Source organism: Bison bison, unplaced genomic scaffold (genome assembly GCF_000754665.1).
Source record: "Bison bison bison isolate TAMUID 2011002044 unplaced genomic scaffold, Bison_UMD1.0 scf7180017864072, whole genome shotgun sequence".
Lineage (NCBI taxonomy): Eukaryota > Metazoa > Chordata > Mammalia > Artiodactyla > Bovidae > Bison > Bison bison.
In genome coordinates this window covers 9,706,175-9,716,004 of record NW_011494644.1, presented here as the reverse complement: position 1 = coordinate 9,716,004, position 9,830 = coordinate 9,706,175, and the positions used below count along the sequence as shown (strand labels likewise).

At 51.0% G+C, this 9,830-nt stretch overlaps 1 protein-coding gene across 2 annotated transcripts in view; it reads right to left on the bottom strand.

Annotated features, from left to right (window-relative positions):
- Nucleotides 1–5,838, bottom strand: part of IL4R (interleukin 4 receptor) — a 36,771-nt gene extending 30,933 nt beyond the window's left edge. For both annotated transcript variants that reach the window (XM_010837232.1, XM_010837233.1), the window contains exon 1: nucleotides 3,966–5,838. The gene's annotated coding sequence lies outside the window, so the exon portion shown is untranslated. The remainder of the gene's footprint in view (nucleotides 1–3,965) is intronic.
- Between the last annotated feature and the right edge of the window lie 3,992 nt (nucleotides 5,839–9,830).

Sequence of the window (9,830 nt, the reverse complement as noted above, 5' to 3'; positions counted from 1 at the left end):
TTCTTCAGTGCTCAGCTTTCTTTATAGTCCAACTCTCACATCCATACATGACTACTGGAAAAACCATAGCCTTGACTAGACGGACCTTTGTTGGCAAAGTAATGTCTCTGCTTTTAAATAGCTGTCTAGGTTGGTCATAACTTTTCTTCCAAGGAGTAAGCATCTTTTCACTTCATGGTTGCAGTCGCCATCTGCAGTGATTTTGGAGCCCAAGAAAATAAAGTCTCTCACTGTTTCTCACATGTTTCCCCATCTATTTGCCATGAAGTGATGGGACCAGATGCCATGATCTTTGTTTTCTGAATGTTGAGCTTTAAACCAACTTTTTCACCCTCCTCTTTCACTTTCATCAAAGGCTTTTTAGTTCCTCTTCACTTTCTGCCATAAGGGTGATGTCATCTGCATATCTGAGGTTATTGATATCTCTCCCAGCAACCTTGATTCTGGCTTGTGCTTCATCCAGCCCAGTGTTTCTCAAGATGTGCTCTGCATGTAAGTTAAATAAGCACGGTGACAATATACAGCCTTGACGTACTCCTTTCCCTATTTGGAACCCATCTGTTGTTCCATGTCCAGTTCTAACTGTTGCTTTCTGACCTGCATACAGATTTCTCAAGGGGCAGGTCAGGTGGTCTGGTATTCCCAACTCTTTAAGAATTTTCCACAGTTTGTGGTGATCCACATAGTCAAAGGCTTTGGCATGGTCAATAAAGCAGAAATAGATGTTTTTCTGGAACTCTCTTGCTTTTTCAATAATCCAACAGATGTTGGCAATTTGATCTCTGGTTCCTCTGACTTTTCTAAAACCAGTTTGTACATCTGGAAGTTCTTGGTTCAGGTACTGTTGAAGCCTGGCTTGGAGAATTTTGAGCATTACTTTACTAGCATGTGAGATGAGTACAATTGTGCGGTAGTTTGAGCATTCAATATTTAAAACAGCCCTATGAAGTAGGTACTATTATTTTTTCCCATTTTCATATGAGGAAACCAAGGCTCAGAAAAGTTTGGTGACTTGTCTGAGGTTACAGAGAGGTGACAGTCCTGGGATCTGAACAGGGGCAGTCAGGATCCAGAGCCTTTGCTGGCTCTTAACCACTATAGGTGTTTAGACACCGGAGTCCTCAAAGCTTTGGAGGTCACTGACTCATCTAAACATCCGTTGCAAACTCCAAGATCTTTTCCTAGAAAAGCGCAAACATTTAATTTTGCATTCCATCTTAGTGGTTCACACAGAGGTTACTTGAGCTTGCCTGCTTGGGTGCTAAGTCATTTCAGTTGTGTCCAACTCTTTGTGACCCTATGGACCATAGCCCGCCAGGCTCCTTGGTCCATGGGATTCTCCAGGCAAGAATACTGGAGTGGGTTGCCATGCCTTCCTCCAGGGGATCTTCCCAACCCAAGGATCGAACTCACGTCTCCTGTGTCCTGTACTGATAGGCAGGTTCTTTACCACTGAACCACCAGGGAAGCCCACTTGAGCTTGCTGAAGCCCAAGTAAGGACTCCAGGTCAAAGGCCCTCCTATAGGCCATGAGCAGTGTTTGAGAATCTCTGAATAGGGTCATGTCAAGCTTTTTTCCAAAACCTAGTTTGGAGGTAGGGAGAACAATGGAATAAGGGGAAGCCAGGGGTGGGGGGGCAGTGAGCAGTTACTACAAACATGAGTTACCCCATCTTGCACCCCATGTTGCCATCTTGTACCCCATGTCACAGCCAGAATCATTTTAAAATTGGAAACCAGGCTATGATCTGCTCACTTCACTGGCCTCTGGCTCCTGAAAGATGTCTTCACTCGGAGGGGTGGGGGGGAGCGGGCCACAGAGCCCCAAGGGTTCACAACCCATCCCAGAACAGCATCTCTGACTCAGCATCAGATCCAAACCCCGGAATGCAAACAGCCAATCCAAAAGGGTACACGCTGTGCGATTCCATTTATGTAACGTTCTTGAAATGATCAAATTATGGAAATGGTGAATAGATGAGTGGCTGCCGGTGGTGGCGGGAGGGCGTGGCAGGGAAGGAGGGAGGGATGGGGGGTGTGCCTATAAAAGGCAACCCGAGGATCCTGGAGAGGGAAAGGGCTGTTCTGTGTCTCACTGTGGTTGTGGAGACAAAACCTGTGCACGTGATAAGGTTAAACTAATAAGAATCAGGCTAACAAAATGAATAAAAAGAACATGTGTGTGCGTGCTTGCCTATAAACACATGCAGACAAGCACAACAGGGGCTATCTGAGGACGATCAGGGGATTCTATCCATGTCAATATCTTGGTTGTGATATTGAACTCCAGTTTTGTAAGACAGTATTACCTTTCGCAGAAAGAGTATAAGGGACTTCTCTGTATTATTTCTTACAACTGTGTGGATGAATTATTAGTTTTGTCGTGTTGTTGCTTAGTCGCTCAGTCATGTCTAACTCTTTGCGACCCCATGGACGGTAGCCCACCAGGCTCCTCTGTCCATGGGGATTTCCCAGGCAAGAATATTGGAGTGCGTTGCCATGCCCTTCTCCAGGGGATCTTCCCAAGTCAGGGATCAAGCCTAGGTCTCCCACATTGTAGGCAGATTCTTTACCTTCTGAGTCACCAGGGAAGCCCTCGTTCTTACAACAATTATCATAAAATTAAAAGTTTAAGAAAATGCACACACAAAAAAATCCCAAATCCCTGTAATGATCTGGATCCTGAGACCCCAGTACTATTCCCTCCTATTCCTGCTCCGTTTCCCCAAGCGCCTTTCATCCCAGTGGACTTCTGAACACTCTGATGTACTCCTGTCTCTTTGCTCCTTTGCAGCCTACATATCAGGAAACACCACGCAACGAGGGCTCACGTTACCTCTTATCTAGGCACCTTGTTTATTTCTGTCATACACTTATCACCACCTCTAATCATATCACTGAGGTTATATGTGTGAATGTTTATTTTATTTCAGGATGTGGATGGCAAAGACACAAAGCTTTGGTAACAAAAATGTTTTTAACTTTCCCAGATCAAAACACACCATGAAGAAAAAAAGCAAGCAAGCAAAAGATTAGCAAAATAGTAGCAATCTGCATTCTAGAAAGTGAAGGGCCTTCATATATAAAGTGGTCTTACAAATCGATAAAACAAACATCTTTTTGAGAAAAACAGCTGTGGTTATTGCTTTGTCCCCGTGTCTAAACAATGCCTGACATGTACACGGTGTGTGCTCATGAAACATCTATGAAATGTTGGTTGAAATTCAACCACAGTGAAGACAATAATGTTTTTAAACATGGAGTATGTATCAAGCCTCTGCTCATTCCACTTGCTATGCATATATAATGCTTATTATGTGCTTGCAGGACTTGGTTCTAAGTGCCTATAACATACTGAGCAATTTAGTTCTCACAAGTACCGTTAAAATCCCCAGTTAAAAAAAAAAATCTTTTTATGTTATTTCTTATTTGAATGACATTTATTTTGGTCATTTTCTACTAAATTCAGCTATGTTCTTTTTTCTTATTTTTTTGTTTCAATTTTTAAAATTTATTTTATTTTTTAATTGAAAAATAATTGAATTTTGTTGTTTTCTATCAAACCTCAACATGAATCAGCCATAGGTATACATACATCCTCTCCCTCTTGAACCTCCCTCCCATCTCTCTCCCCATCCCACCAATCCCCATTTTAATGATGAGGCCACAGAGGCACAGAGAGGTTAGCGCACTTGCTTGTGGGCACAGAGCTAGGATCTGAATCCAGGCAATCTCACTCCAGAACCCATGCACCTAACCACTCACTGCCTCTAGAAACACAGTTCCTGAAGCCCTGGCATGCAGCGTTACCAGTCCCGCTGGCCAGAGAGGAAGCCTGAAGCCTCAAGAGGACAAGTGACAAAGCCAAGGTCACAGAGTTAGGAAGCAGCAGAGTTGGGGGAAGTCTGAGCCAAGAAGAGAGCAGAAGCACCCAGAGTGTGCGGCAGGAGGCACACTTAACTCACTCTTTTGATCTGGGGGAGATGAGCGCTGAGTCCTCAAGTGTCAGAAGCCAGCAAGGGTATGGAAGCGGCCGTCTGCCCGACCCGTCTGCCCGTCCTGAGCCCAGCGGGGTGCACAGGCCTCCTCTTGGCTGCGACCCAGTGAAGGGAGGGGTGGTGGTGGAGGGGGTGGATCAGCGGACAGGATGCAGCCAGCCCCGTGACAAGGAGCACGTGGAGAGGGAGCCCAGGACAGCAGGGCCGTGGGGGGACCGCCCCTGGGAGCTGCTGACTCCTGAAACTTCACAATCTGAAGCTGGCCGGCAGCTTCCCTTGCTCTCCGGGGCAGCTCAGCCGGTCTGGCAGGGGGCCAGGAGGGAAAGGAAGACACAGCCTTCCCAGAACTGCTGCCCAGTGAGGGTTCCCGGAACCAGTGGCCACATCAGCTGCCCCACCCAAAACAGAGGCTGGCCAGGCCAGGGCCCCGAGATGGCCTGGGCTCTGCCTGCCTGCCCCACTCCCAACCCGAGAAGGGAGGGGAGGGGTTGCTGGTTGGAGGGCTGCTTCTGCTGCCACCAGGAGCAAGAACCACCTCACTCAAGAGCCTGCCAGGCTCCCTGTGTACCTACTGTGTGCTCCAGGCCTCACCAGGCTCCCTGTGTGCCTACTGCATGCTGATGTCCTCACCAGGCTCCCCATGTACCTACTGTGTGCTCCAGGCCTCCCTAGGCTCCCCATGTACCTTCTGTGTGCTTCAGTCCTCACCAGGCTCCCCAGGTACCTACTGTGTGCTCCAAGCCTCACCAGGCTCCCTGTGTGCCTACTGTGTGCTGCTGTCCTCACCAGGCTCCCCGTGTACCTACTGTGTGCTGATGTCCTAACCAGGCTCCCCAGGTACCTACTGTGTGCTCCAGGCCTCACCAGGCTCCCTGTGTACTTACTGTGTGCTCCTGTCCTCACCAGGCTTCCCGTGTACCTACTGTGTGCTCCTGTCCTCACCAGGCTCCCTGTGTACCTACTGTGTGCTCCTGTCCTCACCAGGCTCCCTATGTAACCTACTGTGTGCTCCTGTCCCCACCAGGCTCCCCGTGTACCTACTGTGTGCTCCCATCCTCACCCACTCACTCGTGCCCCACGTATTTTTTTTTTTTCATTTTTATTTATTTTTGGTTGCACTGAGTCTTCGTTGCTGCTCGGGGGCTTTCTCTAGTTACAGCAAGCAGGGGCTACTCTTCCTGGTGTGTGTGGGCGTCTCACTGTAGTGGCTTCTCTTTGTTGCGGAACACGGGCTCTACGTGTGTGGGCTTCAGTACCTGTGGCACATGGGCTTAGTTGCTCCACAGCATGTGGAATCTTCCTGGACCAGGGATTGAACCTGCATCCCCTGCACTGGCAGGCAGATTCTTATCCACTATGCTACCACGGAAGTCCTGCCTCGTATATTCTTGTTGCAGGTGCTTTCTTAGCACTTACTATCTGCCAGCTACTACAGATGTGGAAAAGGACATTCATTCATTCATTCATGTCTTCCTCCTTGCCTTTAACAAATATTTGAGCCAGAAGAAAAGTTACTGGAGGATCTGGGGCACAGAGGTGAGACTATCAAAGGCTCCCTCTGGCCTGGGGGGTCAAAGGCAGAAGCGGAGCCCCATGAGGAGGCCACTGGACTAACCCAGGTACTAGGCGCCAGGTGTGCCAGGGTTGTAGGGAAGAAGAGGTAAGAATGGGTTAAATTCTAGATCTGATTTGAAGGTAGAGTCAACAGGCTTTGCTGACAGAATGGAGTTTGAGGGCTGGGGCAGAGAAAAGGGGATTAGAAGGAGTAAAAAAAATGATTCTGAGGGACTTCCCTGGTGGTCACAGTGCTTAAGAATCCATCTGCCAATGCAGGGGACTTGAGGTTGACCCCTGGTCTGGGAAGACCCCACAGTGCCGCAGGGCAGCTAAGCTCGTGTGCCACAAGTACTGAAGCCCACGTTCTGCAACAAGACAAACCACCACAATGAGGAGCCTCTGTGCAGCAACAAAGACCCAGCACAGTCAATACAAAAATAAATAAACAATTTTTATAAAATGCCCCTGAGGGCTTTGGCCTGAGCCATTGGAAGGATGGAGGTGCCACCCACCAAGATGGAGTGGACTGAGGTCAGCCACCATCAGATACGTAGGAGGCTGTGAGGGTGGAGCTGTCAGTGCTGAGGGGCCGGGAAGGTCCCCCTGGTCCCACAGGGTCGGTGAGGGCGGGTGGGATGGGTAAATGAACAAGACTTGCCCAGGGGAGGGGCGGCGGTGTGTGGAGAGGAAGGAAGAACATGTCCCAGAAGGCACGTGGCCCCGCCAGGGCAGGAAACCTGCTTCACCTTCTGTAAGGAGAAACCTAGCCCCGCACCTGGCACAGAGCAGGAACGCCACAAATGAGCCTGTGTATTTGACTTTATTCCCGTTTTTACACTGATACAGTGCTTCCTTAGTGCAGGGCGCTGATCTAGGATGCTTAAGGACCCCTGTGAGATGAATACAATGATGAAACCCATTTTACAGTTTCTGAAGGAGCCTAAAAGGAGGAAGGTGTGGTCCATTTCCCATCCCACAAGACAGGCCCTGGGCTGCAGCGATGGGTAAGGGTCCTCCAGCAGGGCAACACTGTCTACCAGGGATGGTAAGCAATTCAGACCCCGTCCCCAAGGCAATAGGGAGCCACTGAAGGCTATTAAGCAGGAGGGGAGCTGCTTTCCAGAAATCTCACTTTGACCTGTGTGTGAATGACCACAGGAGCAGCTGACACAGGAGCGGGTACTGCCGGAGCTGCAGAAGAGCAGGCAGCATCAGCTCTGTCTGGGAGGTGGACGTGGCAGAACCTGGTGATGCCTAGTGGCTGGGAGTGGCAGGTGGCCTTGGGCTGGGGCACGGACGGATGGGTGGATTGTGGGGGAATGCTGGGAAGAGGTGTGGTGTTGCTGGGGAAGATCACATGCTTTGAGGCACTGTGGACTTGGTGAGTCCAAATGGGCGATGGACCCAGGAGGCATCCAGGAGGCAGTATGTCCGAGCAGCCCAGAGCTCAGAGGGAAGGCTCACGTTGGAGGAGACAGGTTTGTGGGTCATCAGCTGTGGCTCAAGCCCAGGGTTCACTGTGCAGAGTGAGACACAGCCACGTCTGGGGGGCAGGAGAGGGCTGGGGACTGTGGACCTCCTTCATGGGACTCACTTGGGCCAGACTCCCAGAGTGAGGGTCACCATCTCAGGGACGGGCTGGCATCCTACTCCAACAGCCACTTTATGGCAATGTGGACACTCAGGTTGGCTGTGGACACGGTGAGTGCAAGTGTCCACAGGAGAGGCATCTGGGTGATCCCATCTAGCATCCTGGAAGCCACGCCTATCCTCAGAAGGTACCAGAGCCCCCAGGAAGGAAGCTGAGACTGAGGGACCTGTGTGCAGACATCACCTGCTGAGCCAACAGCCAGCCTCCATCACTCTACAAGACCTTCTCCTGCTTCGTGTCTCTGCCCACACTATCCTCATTGCTTATCACTCACGCACACCTGCTGTGCGCTGTCCAAACCCGCCCCCCCACCTGGAGAAAGCCAGCTCCTACAAGGCCAGAGGCTATGCCCACCCTGTTCGCTGCTATAGCCCTACAGCCTAGCACAGGGCCTGGCACACAGCAGGGGGCTTCCATAGATATTTGCTGAATGGAAGAATGAATGGACGAGTGCCCCCTGGCTGTGTGCAGTGAGGTCTGGCCAGCCAACCCTGATGGAGGCAGGGATACAACTCCCAGAACTGGTGTTTTCTGTCTTGCACTGCTGGATAAGCACTGACCAATCTGGGCTCAGAGTCTCCTTGAATACCCCGATGCAGGCACCACACGGATCTTGGCCACCCCAGAGAGGAGGCGGGGGCTGACCTCCCAAGAGCTGGTAATTGGGGCATTATCATGATTAGTGCTCACTGCCCTAAGACACAGATATAAGATGTCTGGAGCTCCGGATGCTGATTAGATTTTGGCCGTCTTAGTGATAGTCACGGCTCCTGGTGCGCCTCCTTCCTAAGGTCACCAGAAGTCACCATAATTTCCCCCAGTTCCTTGAGTCTTTAGAGATCAGGCCCTGGGGCCCTCTGCCCATAGGGCCCACCCCTTTTCCCCAGCCGAGAAACATGGAAGGTGAAATTATTATCATTCCCTTTGTAGACAGGGAGAAACTGAGGCCCAGAGAGGTTCAGAAACCTGCTTGAGGATGCTCAGCGAGTCAGCGGTGGGCCTGGGAAGTGAACCCAGATCTTCTGAGTCACAGTACAGCACCTGGCCTAGAGGAAGCAGCCATAAACTCACTCTTTTTATATGCCACTCTGCTTGCTTCTCCCAGCAAGCCCCGTGTGGAAGATGTGGTCAAACCTCCCTTGCACAGAAGAGGAAACCGAGGCTCAGAGGGGTTCAGTAATAGTCCCAAGGAAGTGATGAGCTAGAATTTGGCTTCCACCACTGTTTGCCCAGGATTCCCAGGTGGCGTAGTGGTGAAGAATTTGCCAGTCAATGCAGGAGACACAAGGGACATGGGTTCGATCCTGGGTCAGGAAGATCCCCTGGGGTAGGAAATTGCAACCCACTCCAGTATTCTTGCCTGGAGAATCCCATGGACAGAGGAGCCTGGCGGGCTACAGTCCATGGGATCACAAAGAACTGGATATGACTGAGCGCACACACGCACACACACGCACACACACTCTGTTTGCCCAGCCCTTGCAAGGAGCATGTCTTAACAGTAACCAGGACTTTGCCCCCTAGGCAAACCTGATAGGGCAGCACAGAGAAACGCTACCTGCTCAAGGTCTCGGTCTGCAGACAGGCGGGGTTGGGGGTGGGGCTCTCCTTGGAGTTCTTTCTGTTGTCTCATTCCTTATCATTCTTGGCCCAGTCAGGGACACCTGTCAGTCATGTGGGGTGACCCATGTGGGCACGGACCCCAGGGCACCTAAGACACGGAAGCTTAACTCTGAGCGTGGGCTTGGCACTAACTGGCTGGGAGACCTTGGCAAGCTGGGGTCCTTGGAGACCACAGAGCCTCGGTCTCCTTATCTGTGAAATGAGAGCAGGACCACTTTGCCTCCTGGGGTGGTTGAGGAGAGGCAAAGGGACCGTGGCTGGCGTGGCTGGGCAAGGAGGCCTGGGGCAGAGCTGACGGGACAGGTGACAGAGCCTGTCTCCCAGCACCAAGTGACCACTCTGCAACCCTGAGGACACGGCAAATGCCGCGACACACAGACGGGGTCTCAGAGTACAAGCTGAGCGAAGGAAGCTGGGCTTGGAAGGGCGATATGTGCTCCATTTAGATAAAGTCCAAAAAGAGACAAACCAATCTTGGGGTTAGTGATTGGCAGAGTGTCCTGGGAGAGGGTGGGGCGGGAGAGAAACTGCTATGGGAAGTGCTGGTCATGCTTCGTTTCTTGATCAAGTTATACGTGCTCGTGTTTATTTTGTGAAGCTGGGCCTTTGCCTGCATGTACATTGCAATAAAAAGGAAAAGAAAAAAAAAGATGGATGAGACAGAAAGGAAGAGAGCAGAGGAGAGTGCATAAGGTGATCAGGGTATGTCAGCAAAGGTCCCAGAACAGCCAGTTCTCAGGGCTGGTGGATCCCCAAAGACTCTGGAGTCCACGGTTGGTAAGACTGCAGGTCCCTCTAGGCCTTTGCACAGCGTCATCAACCCTCTAGCTACTTGCCCCCAAAGATGGGGCACTCACTCCTTCTGGGGGCAGCTTCCAGCCACCTCTCGTGGCCACAGAGAGTCACCTCCCCCAGCATCAACTCAAACATCTAAGAGACTTCAGACACACGACCTCAGAGAGAAGAGAGGGGAGAGTGGTGGGAGCGTGTCCAGCACGAAC